The following is a 14922-nucleotide window of genomic DNA, read 5'->3' on the forward strand; positions in this document are numbered from 1 at the left end:
AGGGAGAGGAGGAGGAGAAAGAGGAGGAGTAGAAGGAGGAGGAGGAGGAGGAGGAGGAAATGGCTGGGAAAAGAGGTCATAATTCTGAAGCAGTTTCTAAAGTGTGAATGAATGAGCTTAGACTCTGCAGGCCATCTCTTCTCCTGCATGCAGCCATTATAACATCTTTATCCCAGAGATGCTGGTCACAAGCACAGGATCTGGCACCACACTGTCCTGGCACAGAGTCCTCCTCCTGCTTTTTCTCCTGCTTATACATTGGGAATCATACAACCTCCCTTGGGGGGGGGGGGAGTGCTGTGAATATAAAATGAGGCTATTCCCATGGAAGACTTGCTTAAGAGTTCAGACCACACTGAAATCATCATCACCTTCATGCTCCGTCTCACCTGCATTCCTCCTCTGCAAGGCCCAAGAATCCCTGCCCAGGATTAAGTAGGTAGCTTCTCATTCTTAATGGCTCTGAGGGGGGCAGCCTTCCCAGGAGTAATATAGGTACAGGGCACTGGTTTAATCACAAACAGTACCCATGTAGGGCACATACCAGAAAGAATTGTCATGAGGTTACAGTACATGGATGCTTGGGGCTTGTTTCTTCTTAATAGGGCATGTGTAACACTTAAAAGCCCACCTTCCCCAGTAAGACCAAAAAGAAAGAGTTGAAACCCTTTCTGGGCATAAACATCAATGGTTCTTGTCTCCAAAATTAGAGCTGAGACGTGAGGCAGGTGATTCGAATGATGGCATTGGCATTTGTGTGCAGTTGGAGGGACACAGTCTGTTCCCCATGAACAAGAAGACATCGTGTGACACTTCAGGCTAGCCTTGTCCAGAGACTTAGCTAATCACAGGAAAGGATCTTTTAAAATACTGCCTTCAAAGGAATGGCCATAAAGTGGATATACTGAGTTACAGAGACCTACTCTACTAAGAGTCTACTATTGCAGAGAGTAGAGACAGGAACCTTTGTGGTAGCTCCTCTGGGTGGCAGCCTCTCTCACTGTTGGGCATCCAGTTGCTCAGGGCCTTGAATTATGTGGCTGGCTGCCACTCAACTGAGCAGAACACCAAAGTCACAGTGCGTGCACAAGTCTCATGCGTAGGTATGTCTATGGTGGGTGCCTCACTGTTCGTGGTTGGAGCCCATCTTCATCATTTCTATCCCTCCTCACTGAATCCAAGCAGTGTAGACAGAGTCCTTGGATGGTCCCTACCTGATCAAACCAGGAGGGTGCCAGTAAGGGGCCCTGGGACAAGCTACAGAGTCACAGCTCAGGCAACACACATGATGTGTCTGCTGTGATACACAAGTAGGTTACATTTCAAGGAATCAAAGTTGTGCCTCATTTGTCCCATTGTCTGGGATCCCTCTCACATCCACATGGAGGTTTTCAGAGACCTACCATGGGAGAGCGATGGTGATACAGAGATAAATTTAAATCCATCTACTCAAAATTCTTTCTCAAAAGGGACCCACTCCCAAAGTGGAGTCACTCATGTGTTATTTGTGACCTCATGCTTTTGATTTTTACTCATTGTTGCGTAGCCAAAGACCTGAGAAGAAGCAATTTATAGGAGGAAAAGTTAGTTTAGATTCATAGTTTGAACAACAGTCCAGCATGGAATGGAGGTGCAGTGGCCTGCTAGCTGCTTATTTGCATCTTCGCATTCAAGAGCAGGCAGAACAGGAGATAGGGACAAAGTACAAATCTCAAGGCCCCTGTCCAACCCCTTCCACTAACTCATTTTCTCCAGGTAGACCCCACTTCCTGGAGGTTCCAGGGCCTCCCAAATCCACATTGCCAGCCAGAGTGGCCAGGTTTTCAAACCGTTGAGCCTGTGAGGGACAATTTCCATCAAAATCCTAGCACCGTACAAGTAAGTTGTTTTTTTTAGGGATGGTTTCTTTTTTCCTACTCAGAGTCTCAGGAGAGGCCTTGGAGTACCCCTCTTCCCAACTGGCTGGCTGTCACCTCCTATGAGGGAGAGTCGGTTGCCCTCAGCACAACCCTGGCACCCTCAGGACAGCACATGCTATAGGGCAGGTATTAGGATAGTTGTCATGTTAGGTGAATTCAGCTCACACTGCGATTCGGGCATCTGAGAGAGCACAGCAAGACGAGACGTGCAGAGATGGAGATGAAGAGCTAACCTAAGCTAAAGGAAGGGCTTGGTGGGCCTTCCAGTGTCTTGTTAATGCAGGAAGGGCATGGCTCCAAGCCTGGAACTAGGGACTAAGAAGACTAAAGTTCACGTGTCTAGCCAGGGACAGCTCCTCCCTAGCCCCTCAGTTACCACTTCTACCATCTCCGCTCTACTTCCCATCCCTTCCCTGACCTACTCTGTTAGGAAGCACAAAGCCCATGTCCATCATCCCTAACCCATGGTTCCACCTCTGCATCCTCAGCTGCTAATTGGCTGTGGCGCTGCATCATAAGGAACCTGAGTTGTTAGTGTCATGCCTAATGATTGCTACCTGGACACCAGCTTTTAGGACATGCTCCAATTACAGCCTAGCCTGGTCCTCAGGAAGCACTGCCCACCCAGCCAGAGTCCTCATTAGGCAGGTAACCCGAGCCCCAGGCTTGTTGTCAACATGCTGTGTAGATGGTGGGGAACATGTCCCCTGCCCTCATACCCGTGGAGTCCAGCTCTGCCTTGCTCCTCCTGTCTGTCCTGCCACTGTGGGAAAAGACTCACAGTGATGCTGGTCAGGAAAGATGGGAGCTGTTCGAGAAGCCAAGCCAGATCAACTCCCCCTTTCCTTACACAGAAGAGGAACAGACAATGGTCAGCAAGGACGGCAGTGTCCTGTAAGGCCCTTAGCACTCAGATAGGAGCCCTAGAAGCCACCAGGGTCACTCTGCTTCCCACCCGTTCCACACACCATTTTTCCATATTCTGTCCTAACTTTGAGGCCCGCTTTCCTAAGGGCCTCCTGTGAACCAGAAGTCCTTCGCCATGACACCAGGCTGTGAGGGTATTGTTGAGACGGTCATGGTCCTGAGACAGTTTGAGTTCATCTCTCTAAAGGCACTGCACTCCAGAGCCTTGTGTGTGAGTCACAAGGAAAATACCCAGAGTGCAAGCAGAGCCCTCCAAGTTGTGGGTTCAGAAAGTAGACAGTATTTTTTGCATGAAGATAATTTCCCTTCATCCAGTCCAACCTAGCCCCTGCCAAGGTGTGTGGCTGAGCAAGGGGAGCAGAAAATGGATTTCATTCCCCACTACTCTGCTGTAGATAGCAGTCATGAATTGCTTAGCTTTTGAAGGCAGGAGCTGTCTACTGTGTTCTCTGCTATGGCTGTGCATGAACTAGGCACCCTGGGAGCCTATAGGTGTCTAGCCCATGGTGGGAAGGCAACATTATTCAATGAATGAATAGGTTGGTTCATGTTTTAGAATTCAGATAGTGGCCCAGAAGGGATGTTGAAAGCATTGAATTGCTAACTGTGGAGTTCAGATGTCACAGGAGTCTTGGGAGATCCACTGGACCTTAATCATACCCTATGGAAGTCTGCTGATTAGATTTCTGCTGAATGGACTGGAGTCACATTCACACCATTTTCCTTTATGCCTCTTTGTCATCTTAACCCAGGACTGTTGTTAAGCCGGAGGTAGGAAGGCTTGTGATGTGGCTTCAGGGACTCAAAACTTGGGGATAGCCTGTGCCTTGTGGGTCAGAGTCTAGCTGCCACACTTTGTCTCGGGCCGGGACAGACTATCCCCTTAGCTTAACAATATCTCTCAGGATGAACTGTGGGCTTCAGCCAAAGTATATCTTTATAAGTCGTAGACTTGAAAGATTATAGACTAAACTATATATAATAAAATGATATTTAAAATTGTTAACAAATGAGCATTCAGTCTTAAATGAGATGTTTACATCACCTCCTCCATCTTGGAACATAGAAGGATATAAAAGCCAAGCCATGGGAAGGAGTGCTGAGAAACGCTATCTTCTGGGCATGGCATATGGGACATATCACACCCATTAACACACAGCAGTGGTGGTAACCGACACAAGCCTGAGCCAGGCAACAATCCAGCCTGGATGGAGGAGGGGCTCACGAGGCTCCACCCTCTCTGAGAGGCTCTCGACAGGTTGCTGGCGGGAGGGTGGGGGGCTCATGCAAACAACCCTAATTAAATGCAGCTTGATTGTAGCCCCTCAAAAACAAAGGCATGAGAGTAGGAGGTGACTTGGGAAGAAGGGGTTCAGTGGGACAGGAAAGGGAATAAGAGAGGATAATGGAGGTGCTATGATCAAATTATATATTTTACATATATATAATTGTGAAAGAATAAATGGATTTATAAAAAGCAAGTAAAAGATGGAAATAAAAAAATACTAGTTGTAAAGTCACCTATGCAGATATTCTGCACCAAGCAGTTCTTAGAAAAGCCGAGCATAATGAACGCTGGCAGCTGAGGTCCCATAGATCTCTCTCTGTAGTCACTTAGATGAGATAATCTCAACTGCTTCCAAGCTGGCCACAATCTGATATAGATAGTGGCTTTGCTATATTGTGTTTTGTTCTTACAAGGGGATATCTGTCTAGTTCTTCACTTACTTATTTTGAGACCAGGTCTCATGTGGTCCACACAGGTCTTAAACTCACTTTGTAGCCAAAGATAACCTTGATCCTCTTGCACCCACTTCTAAAGTGCTGAGATTATAGGTGAGTGCCATCATATACATCAAATTTTACATGGTGCTAGGGATCAAACTCAGGGCTCTATAGATTCAGCCAGTTGTTCTATGCCCTGGCTCCATAGATACCCATTTACAGGAACCATCTGCTTAGAGGAGAGAGAGGAAAGGTGGAACTTCCTTCCATCCCCATTGTGCTTCAGGGACCAAAATAGGTGTTTTAAAATCATTATTACATGTGCTCCACTGTCCACAAGAGAAGCATATTCTCTGACTTTTCACATGCCAAGCTCAAGATTGTTAGACCCCCCAAGCCCAGTGTTCTTTCTTTGACATGATGTTTTATGAGACAAGCCAGTAGCAGGAATGTCCCATGGTGACCTCAGAGCCAGGGCCCATGGTGACCATGTACGCGGCCACTGCCAGCATTGCTACAGCCATGCTTTAGCTGGCAATAAACAATGACGACTTCGGTGAGGACACCTCCGTCTGTCCCTTCAGCATCTGAGCATCCCCAGCAAGGAAGTGGTACGGAAGAGGAAGTGAGGAAAACCATAGAGAACTCTACTGCCCTGGGTGTTCTAAACACTACAATCCTAGTGACTGCTGGAAAAACCCAGACCTTGTCACAGTATGTCATTTCCTTGTCTCTAGCGTACCAAGTTTAAAAAAAAGTCATTTCTTTGATTCCCACATCTGCAGAACAGTCCCCTCGGGTTGTGTACCTCTCAAGTTCTCCATGACCTTCCTGACTCGTTAGTGCTCCCAGGGGAGTGCTTCCATCATCCTGACAGGCCTGCCTCATCATCTGTCCTGACAGGGCCTCCTGTGCCGCCTGTACATCTCTAGTGCCACGTGTAGCAAAGTCACTCTGTGCTGTCACGTGCCCTGACTCTGAACAGTTAGAAAGTGCGAGCACCATCTGCCCCCGAGCTGCTGCTGTGACAGAGGCAGGCCTGAGGCATCCCCTGAAATCGTGGAGGCAGGTGTTCCCTCTGATGGCTTCACATTGAATGCCTTCTTGACACATCTTGATTCCACAGATGGATGCAGCCTTGCTTGTCTGCCCTTTGACCCTAGAGCAAGTGAGGACACCTAATGTCAAGCCGCTAAAGTACTGGATCCTAAGTATCAGTCCTGTGATTCTGGGGGCGTCTGTATGCAGGCTTTGCGTTGACTAGATTGTCCTGACACATGGACCCCAGCCAGGGCATATCCACTGAGTGAGTGCTAAGCTGGGAGGAAGTTCTCTCTTGGGATGAAGTTCTATCTTTGATCCATTCTTCCTGGACATTGCAGGAAGAGACCCCGTGTCCTCAATCATGAGGCATGGGGCTGAGCTCCTTGTGGGGAGAAATGGCCTGTGCTTCTGACTGCCATTGCTACTTCTGCCCTCTGCCCATCACTCCCACGCCCGTTGGCTTCACCATGATTCTCCCTAACATTCCACATCACCACAGCTCCCTTCACCTGTACCACTGCTACTCCCAGTACAACCAGTCCCTCCCTTCCCCACTGCTTCCACCACCACCATAGTTTCAGCAAACACTATCTGAAAGCTTCCATTTGAGGATGGCAAGGACTTGGATTCTCACGTCACAGCAGAACAGAAGAGCTCTTGTTCCAGGAGAGATAGTGATCATGTACTCCATAAGGACAAAGCTCTGAGGGGTCATGGCAGCAGCCCAGGAGGCATCTGAGATCACAAGCCATGGTCTTCCCAGGAAGGAGAAAGTGCATGGTCCAGCTCATTAAATGCTGGCAGAACAGCACCAGGTACTGCCTGAATGCATCTGGTTGCAAGTTACTAATATTGTTAACAAAGGCTGTTAAGTGCTGCCATTTTACAGGGCCAGTCTGGATGGAGCTCCAGTTAGCAGTGCTGAGCAGCCAGAAGAAGGCAGTAGGGTTTGGGGCCAGTAAACAAGTGACTTGCTAAGTCTTGCAGTAAAATATCCAAGACCAGGTTCTCGTTTAGCCTATCAATATGGAAATACCAAGGGGCACTTTCTTCATTCTGTTTCTCTTTCTGACCCACCTCCTGTTCACTTAATCTTCTGCTTTCCCCATCCCACTAAGAACATCAGGTAGAGAAGCCAGATCACCCCTAGGGCTCAAGGGCTGACTCCAAGATGTACCAATATACAGGCACAAAAGGGGAAAGAGATTCAGATTGGACAGCTTCTTTTAAATTCATCCAGATGAGCTGATTAAACATCGTTTTTTCCCATGCAGAGGTAGAATTGTTGAATTTTACAACTTTCCACACTTGAAAATTGTGTAAATGTAACTTTTGCTTTAAGTTAAGCTGTCTTCTTCTATGTCCAGTCTCTAGGTGACATCATTCAGTCCTCAAACTTTAAAAATCTTCCTTAATTGCCCCTCTATCCACATTCCAGGCTAAAAAGGCCAGTAACCCCTGATTGTCTCCACATAGACACTATATGGGCATCTCACCCCTAAGACAGTTTGAACAAATCTCTTGTTTCATTTTCCCCTGTGAGCTTAAGAAAAACCATTCTCCTGGTTGTTCAGCTGCAAACCTACACAGGCTCCTCTCCTCGCACCCTCACCCTCTTTCCTGCAAGCCTTGCCTCTCCCTCCTCCCCAGGTCTCAGCCTGAGTCAGGCCAGCAGCATTAGCATCTCTTGCTTCAATAGTGACACCAGCCTCCAAACTGCCCTCCTCCTCCATCTCTGTCCCGCCCAGGAGCCACGGCACATTAGTAAGAACATAAATTGCCACGCATCACTCTCTTGCTCTATCAGCTTCTCACTGGACTTAGGATGCGGCCAAAACTCATTGTACAGCTCCAGGGACTCCATCTCTGATTTGATCCCTGACCTTGTCTCAGCCCCTGTCCTCTGCTGTCCTTCATGCCAGCCCCCTTTTATTCCCCCTTCAAAGCCCAAGTCTGTTCCCACTCCAGGACCTTGAGCAATCTTCAGGTTATTTCCGGTTTGGTCCCTCATCTGTTATCATCATTGCTGGAAGTCTACTTCTTCCCAGAGGCCTCTATGACCAAGTCTTCTGCTTTTCTATTCTTTGGTGATATTCATGGCTTTGTGTCTGTTTTTTCTTCCCCAACCTGTTTGCAAAGGTGAGGGGTGGGTTGTATGTACTGTTCACTAATGTATCTCTAATGTATAGAATGTTCTACCACAAAAGAGTACTCAGTAGGTTTATGAATGAATGACGAAACCTGCAACTGTTTGTTCCTAACTTTGTGCCCCGTGCATGGTCTTTCAAAATGGCATGATGGACTCATTTGCTATTCTCCCAAGAACTATATTTAGGAATCATGCCTAAACACTGTGCAAGGTATGGGACATGACTGCACTTCCTTCACAGCCTACAAACTTTGCCGTAGTCCCAGGCGTGAGCATAGCTAGCATGCAGAAGAGAGCATTTCACCAAGAGAGCAGATACAGATAAGACTTATGTATGTCCTCTCTATGTAGCTGCCTGATCTGTGATCACATAAAAGAAGATGTGGCTGTGACTAGTCAAGACAAGCTACATAATGTGTGGGGGCCACTGTAGAGTGAAAATGTGCATGACCCTAGCTAGAAGTCAATATCATTGTTCCCTAGGCAACACCTGAACCGTGCAGGGGCGAACCCTGAGCCTTCCCAAATGTGCCATGATCCTGTCAGCCTGAGCAAGGACCACCACCCTCTGACCCTTCTCCAAGATGCTTGTGGCATGGATCTGACCACAAGTCACTCATATCCCCACCCATGCATCGTCAAGGCAAAAGCAGAATGTATTCCCCTGCATAATATTCCCCAGCATAGTTTATCACTGCCCAGGGCAGAGAGTGGGAAGAAAGGCAAATAGGAACTGTTACCCACCCAAGGTACTTCTAAGAATGAAAGCAATAGAGCCAAGATGGGGAAAAAAGAAAGGGGTCTGAGTTAGGACTGCCCATGAGGCAAGGCTTCCAAGCCTTGCTATGCTCTCCATTGCTCTGGCTGACTTATTTTACAAAACTCAAACAGAATGGGTAAGAGGTTCAAGATAACCTCCAGGCACAAAGCTTTGAGCCCAGAGTTCTTTTGAGTGTAGGGGCCCCTAAGTTATGGTACTAGTCACGCAGCCATAAGCTGACCATGGCTGGAAGCCCAGAACACAGGACAGCCGGCATTGCCCTGGGAGCCTCTCGGGTTCTTAGAAGTACCTCAGTAGAAGCTCAAGCCAACACTGGCTCCTGCTACCAGGGTGGTGTCATTTCTTAAAGTGGGACAGATCACCCAGGCATACCGCCAGCCTGGGCACCCAGAAGAAAGCAGAGCTCCTGCCAGGCAGCCCCTGCTGGCAAGAAACTCTGGATTGCCAGCTAGGACCTGCAAGGACTAGAAAAGGTTTCTTAAGCTACTGTTCCAGATAATTAATCTTGCGTTTGATTGAAGCATAGTTTACAGGCAACAACATACATATACCTTCATTAATGACTTCAAATGCCTAACGCTGCCATGCCAGTCATGACAGAGTATGTCTTCACTCTGTCTCAACGGATCTCAACCTTCCTAATGCTGTGACCCTCTCATACAGTTCCTCGTGCTGTGGTAACCCCAACCATGCAATTATTCTCGTTGCTATTTTGTAACTGTAATTTTGCTACCATTATGACCTGTAACGTACACATCTGATATATAAGTTATCAGACCGTGTGACCCTTGTGAAAGGGAGTCATGACCCACAGGTTGAAAACCATTGTTCAAGAGCATTGTTTCCCTTTGCAGAGCAAGCATAGTGCTGGTTCTAAGTACCCCAGATACTTGAACCTTCTATGAGTGGAACTGTATTTTACAGTGAGAAGTCTTTTGCATCTGGCTTGCTCCACTTAACAGTCTTGTGCATTTTTCAGTTAGGTAGTTTTCTTTACTATGACTGAATACTTGAGAGAAGGGGAAAGAAGAAAGGTTTATCTGGCCCATGGCTTCAGGGGTTCAGTCCATGGTTGCCCAGCCCACGCACCAGGTAGAGCCTCCTGGCAATGAGAGTGTCTGGAGGGAACTATTCACCTCAGGACATACAGGAGCTGAGAACATTTTAGTGAATATCCTTTTGAAAGTACGGCCTGTTGTTTCTCTTGGAATGAATGTACGGACAAGCACATAAATAGTTTCTTGGGACCATTAGCCGTTAGGAGCTGCAGTTTAAATCCACAGTGACATACCATCATATACTTACTGAGCTGGTTAAAAATTGAAGACCAGTGACAGAAAGTGCTGGTGGAGGTGGGGGTGGAGTAGGGGGAACAGAGCATTTGTGACAGGAACATGAAATGCTACAGCTACTTCAGAGAATGATTGAATGGTATTGTTTTTAAAATATAAGCAGAGGCTAAAGGGGTGGCTCAGTTCCCAGCACCCCATCTCCGCTGGGAGGCTTGCAACTACCTGTGTATAACTCCAGCTCTAGGGGACCTGCTGCCTTCTTCTGGTCTCCAAGGACACCCAAATTCATGTGCACATACCCCATATCCCTCCCACACACATACTCATAATTAAATGATTCAGCCACTCTACTCCCAAATGTTTATTTACTCAAGGTAAATTAATACACAGGTCCATGCAAATACTAGTACATAAATATTCATAGCAGCTTTATTTGTATAGGTTTTAAGACTGTTTCAGGTAGCCAGAGCTAGCCTTCGACTTGCTAGTTGAGTTGTTGAAACTTCTAGATCTTCTGACTTCATCTCTGGAATTCGGAAGTTACAGTTGTGCATCACCACACCCAGGTGTGCAGTGCTAAGGATGACATGCAGCTTTGGGGTACATGCAATACAAGTACTCCATCAGCTGAGCTACATCCTCAGCTTGAGTTAAACCTCTTGAAGCAACCCAAATATTCATTGATAGTTGAATGAATAAACTATATCAATATCATAGAATACATACGATAGTACTTGTGTCATAGAATACAAATTATTCCCCTGATGAAGTTCGATGACCCTAAAATTTATCGTTTGTGTGTGTGTGTGTGTGTGTGTATGTGTCTATGCGTGTGTGTCTGTGGTGTGTGTCTGTGTCTGTGTCTGTGTCTGTGTCTGTGTCTGTGTTTTGCCTGTGGAGGTTCGAAGAGGACATCAAATCTCCTGAAGGTGGAGTTACAGATGGTTGTGAGCTACCTAATGTGGGTACCAGGAACCAAACTCAGGTCTTCTGGAAGAGCAACAAACATAGCCACCAAGCAATCTTTCCAGGCCTGGGAGTAGAATCTTTTGATTTATACTGCAGCATGGATGAATCTCAATAATTATACTGGATGAAAGACAAAGTACCTCTCACATGATTCCACTTAACAAAAGTATAGAAAGCCCAAACTAATGTCTGTGGACAGAAGATAATATCAGTCATGGGTCGGGAAGCTGGGGAAAGAAAGTTGCAGAAGGCCACAAGGAAACTTGATAAACATGTTTCTTACCTTGAAATATATTCAGATTTATGTATTTTTATTCTGTGAGTATGGATGTATTGCCTGCATGTATGTCTATGCACCATGTGTGTGCCTAGTAGCTGAGGAAGTCAAATGAGGATATTGAATGTCCTGGAACTGGAGTTGAAGATGGTTGTGAGCTGCCATGTGGGTGCTGGGAACTGAAGCAGGGTTTTCTCCCAGAGCAACCATGCTCTTAACTGCTAAGCCATCTTTCTAGTTCCCTACCCTTGATTATTTTTATTATTCATTTGTGTGTGTGTGCATGCGTGCGGACGTACATGGACATGGGCATGCATATAGGTCCACAAAATACTTCTGGAGGTCAGAGAACATCTTTCCAGAGTCTGATAACTTCCTCCACCATGTAGGTCCTGGGACTTGAACTCACATCATTAGGCTTGGTAGCAAGCAACTTGCCCAGTGAGCCATCTTATCAACCCTCTTAACCTTGATTTTGATGGGGTTTCATGACTGTATACAAATTTCAATTATACACTTTATGTAGATGCAACTCAGGTATACTTCAGGAAAGTTGATTTTTGAAAGTTGAGTGACCATGCAGTATGGAATGTCATTGACATGTCACTGATCTTTATTGTAGCCTCATAGTAATTCTCAAGTCACATTGGTATTAATTCTCCAAATCTCCTCTTTTTCAAGAGTTTTGAATATAATATACATGAATCTTATAAATGGTTGCCTTAATTTGTCAGGCTTTGTTCTCCCCACCCCCAACCCCTGTGTATATACTCTGGTGTTATCAGAGTTGGGCTTGTACCAAACCATAGATCAATTTAGAAGAATCGATGTCTTAAATATATTGAGCCTGATAATCCATGATCAGATTGGCCAGTTTTGTGAGTTGTGTTTTTTATTGATTTTCCATAAAATGTATAATATATACTGATCTTCCATGATGATAGTGTGTCTCTAGTAACATTTTTCATTTACTTCTGAGGTGGGTGTTTGTAGACCAAGCCCCACCCCTGCCAGCCTTGTGAGGAGAGGTTCTGATTTTCCTCTAATATTTTTCTAATTTGATTATATCTTTCTTATTTTTATTTTTCTTCAATTCCCTTTTGATAATCTTCCTGCCTTTGCTTATTTCTTGAGGTAATCGCTTCCTTCCTTTTCCTTTGTTTCTTTTTTTTTTTTTAAGATATATTTATTTTATGTATATGAGTACACTGTCGATGTCTTCAGACACACCAGAAGAGGGCATCGGATCCTATTACAGATGGTTGTGAGCCACCACGTGGATACTGGGAATTGAACTCAGGACCTCTGGAAGAGCAGTCAGTGCTCTTAACCCCCGAGCCATCTCTCCAGCCCCCTTTTACTGTTTCTATTTCTCTTGACTGACTGACTGTTGTATAGTTTGTTTGAGACAAGGTCTCCGTAACCAGGCCCTCATCCCTGTCTTTAATTTCTGGGTTACAGGCATGCATCCCCACCTCTGACTTCTGCTTTTCCCAGTGTGAAGTTAACCCTTGCCCTATTGTTGTTGCACAGGTGGTAACAGTTTCTGACTCTCTGGTACTATAGTTTCTGGTGATTTATCTGCCTCCTACCTCCTACTTTGGTGCGTTCTTTCTGTTTATTTGCCATGGGGTCTCCTGGCCTAGGAGGATATTGTTTGATGTTTTTAATCAGCTTTGGAGACTTTTAACCAAAGTCTCTGAATACCTTTCTTCGGCCCCATTATTTCTCTGTTCTGTGGATCCATGTGTGCAGGTGTCCAGCGCTTCACCTCCCTCACCGTTTTCTTGGCATTTGTTTATTCTGTCTTTCTTTTCCCTCTGTACTTTGCTCTGGGAATTTTTTAATCTTGACCTATCTTTGAATTTTTTAAATCTTTTCTCTCCTGTGACCAATCAGCTCTCACTACTTCAGATCATAGATTCATATGCTTCAATTCAAGGTGTGTTCTTGTCTGGATTTTGACTCACCTAGACATGTATTCCTTTCTTTCTTTTCTTTTCTTTCTTTTTTTTTTTTTTGATTCAATAATTCAATAAAGTTTTATTTTCCCAAATGTACAGCTGATTGAACCTGTTCATGCATCTTCACCAGCAGCTGGGGTGTCTCCACCCTTTGTGTTTCTGGTGTAAATTACTTGGGCTCTGTGCTTTGAAACCAGCTTGATAAGTCATTTACTAAGTAGCTCCTGGAGGGCTGCCCTGGCCAAGGAACCTCAAATCTTCAGTCTCTCGGAGACAACAGCTGGAGTGATAAGCTTGTAGTTGGGAACTTCCTTACAGAGCTTGTCGTGTGGAGCTTTGTCAAACAGGACAAGATTGTTCAGCTTGTCCCGAACTTTGCCTTTGGACCACTTCTTCTTTTTGGCCTTGCCGCCAGATCTATTTATTGGGTCTTTGTCTTTTTTGGCTGACTTTCTGGCATCTTTCTTCTTCTTGTCATCTTTGGGCGGCATGGCAAAGCTCAGAGAGTCAGGTGGACCAGCATAGCCTCACTAAGATGTCAGAAGAAAAGGAAGCATGGTAGGCCAACAATCCCAGAAACCTCTGTCTCTGTATTCCTTTCTTATTATCATAGACTTATAGTTTGTTTGATGTCTCCTTGTTATGAAAGTAGAAACGGTAAGTCTGGGTGTTTGTAGAGTTGCTGGAGAGGAGAAGCATTGACTGGAATGGTGTGTAGCCAGGGATAAGGTACTCGTGCTCCTGTAACCAACCTAGGGAAATTATTGGGTCAACACACACACACACACACACACACAAATGAAAGCAGAAAGAGGAAAGGCTGAGAGGCTCAGTAGAGTAGGACGGAGAAAAACTGAAGTGAACCTAATCAAATGCATCCTATACATACATGAAAACCTTTCATGATGAAACTTACCGTGTTAGCTGCTTTCCTTACTGCTGGGACTAAGTGCTTGAAAAAAGCAGCTTAAGAAAGGCAGCATTTATGTGGGCTCACAATTCCAGAGTGGACTCCACCATGGTGCATAAGTCTTGGTGCTAGGAGCTTGAGGCAGCCGGTCACATTGTACCCAGGGTCAGGAAGCAGAGAGAGATGGACGCTGGTGCTCAGCTCACAGTCCCCTGTATATTCAGGCTGTGGGATGGTGCCACTCTGAGGTGGGAAGTCTTCCCACCTCAGCTTCCTAATCTGGAAACTCCTCATAGTCACGCTCAGAGACTTGTCTCCAAGGTGATTCTAAAGCCTGTCAAGTTGACCGTCAATATTAACCAGTGCCCTTCTCATCGTGCATTATAAAGATGCTTTAAAAATTCTTAAAGAGTAGAAACAATATTGTGTTGCCATCCGTGTTCTAGCTAAAGGTAGAGATTGGTCCCTAAAACTTGGAGGCCCTGTGTTTTCAGGGTTACTAGAAGTTACTGGAGAAGTATAAAGAATTCTCATGGATTCTTTACCCAAAGACCCTATTCAAGTTTTGCAAACTGTCCTAATATGTCATTTATAGAAAGAGAATTCACAGCAGAGCACTCACTGCCTTTAGCTGCCCCCCATCCTGAGCGTTACTTAAATCCACAGCTGCTCTGGTCCTTCCCTGGTGACGAGGGCTTTGCATGTTTTAAGGTAGCAGGCAGTCATGTCAATAATGTCCCTTGAGACTACACATGGTGGGACTGACTGTTCTGGCAGCATGTGTATAGTAGAGGATTGCAAAGTCGATCATCAATGGGAGAAGAGGCCCTTGGCCCTGTGAAGGTTCTGTGCCCCAGTGTAGGGGAATGCCAGGGCCAATAAGAGGGAGAGGGTGAGGTGGCAAGCATGGGGAAGGAGGGAAGCAACAGGGTTTGTTCTTGTTGGTTTTGTTTGTTTGTTTTTTG

The 14922-nt window shown here is 45.7% G+C and overlaps 1 protein-coding gene and 1 pseudogene across 2 annotated transcripts in view; one reads left to right on the forward strand and one right to left on the reverse strand.

The window, feature by feature from the left end:
- The window catches only part of Fstl4 (follistatin like 4), a 446213-nt gene that overhangs the window by 204545 nt on the left and 226746 nt on the right, over positions 1-14922 (forward strand). The gene's annotated exons all lie outside the window — the stretch shown is intronic.
- Positions 13107-13681, reverse strand: LOC116077498 (annotated as a pseudogene).

This window comes from Mastomys coucha, unplaced genomic scaffold, assembly GCF_008632895.1.
Source record: "Mastomys coucha isolate ucsf_1 unplaced genomic scaffold, UCSF_Mcou_1 pScaffold5, whole genome shotgun sequence".
In the NCBI taxonomy this organism is placed as follows: domain Eukaryota; kingdom Metazoa; phylum Chordata; class Mammalia; order Rodentia; family Muridae; genus Mastomys; species Mastomys coucha.